This window comes from Thalassophryne amazonica, chromosome 1 (genome assembly GCF_902500255.1).
Source record: "Thalassophryne amazonica chromosome 1, fThaAma1.1, whole genome shotgun sequence".
NCBI lineage: Eukaryota > Metazoa > Chordata > Actinopteri > Batrachoidiformes > Batrachoididae > Thalassophryne > Thalassophryne amazonica.
In genome coordinates, this window is record NC_047103.1 from 122267973 (window position 1) to 122268961 (window position 989).

The following is a 989-nucleotide window of genomic DNA, read 5'->3' on the forward strand; positions in this document are numbered from 1 at the left end:
AAGTGCAGTGATAACCAAAAATGTCCGCGGTCTGGTGAGGTGAAAACACGGTGCGCTCTCAGCAGCGCAAACGGTCCAGAGCCACAGCAGTTCGGACCCAGGGACCCCGCCGACACCCCCCAGGTGGCCGCGACAAACTGAGTCTGTGAAGAAAGAAAAAAATTATCAATGGTCTTGTATGTTGTCCATTTTCTTACAGTTGCTCCCACAGTTGATTTATTCACACCAACCTGCTTGACTATTGTAGATTCACTCTTCCCAGCCTGGTGCACATCTACACTTTTTCTTCCTGGGGTCCTTCGACAGCTCTTTGGTCTTGCCCATGGTTGTGTTTGGAGTCTGGCTGTTTCAGTTTGCGGACAAGTGTCTTTTATACAGATGAGTTCCAACAGATGCCATAAATACAGGTGGAGGACAGAAGAGCTTCTGAAAGAAGAAGTTACAGGCCAGAAATCTTGCTTGTTTGTGGGTGACCAAATACTTATTTTCCACCATAATTTACAAATAAATTATTTAAAAATCCTACAATGTGATTTTCTGGATTTTTTTTTTTTTTTTTTTCATTTTGTCTCACATAATTGAAGTGTACCTATGTTGAAAATGACAGACCTCTCTCATCTTTCTAAGTAGGAGAACTTGCACAATCAGGGACTGACTAAATACTTTTTGGCACCACTGTACCACCTTGTGTGCACAGTCAAGTCCAGCTGACAGTCGGCGGTCAGCTGACATGCGCCGTATGTCCAAAGCAAAGCATATCAGCAAAGCAATTACAATGAGTTCAAGCCTTTACCCTTATTTGTTTTATTTAATCTCCACTCTTTCTGTCTGTCATGTAAACTACAATTTACGTGGTCGAAGTGACATCAGCCTGCCTGGCACGCCACACTCATGTTGCACTTTTCACAATTTTCACAGACAGCTCAAATGTGGTCAGTTGCTCTCTACTCTCATGTTGGTAGCGTGAATAGCCCCGCCTTTTCTAAATG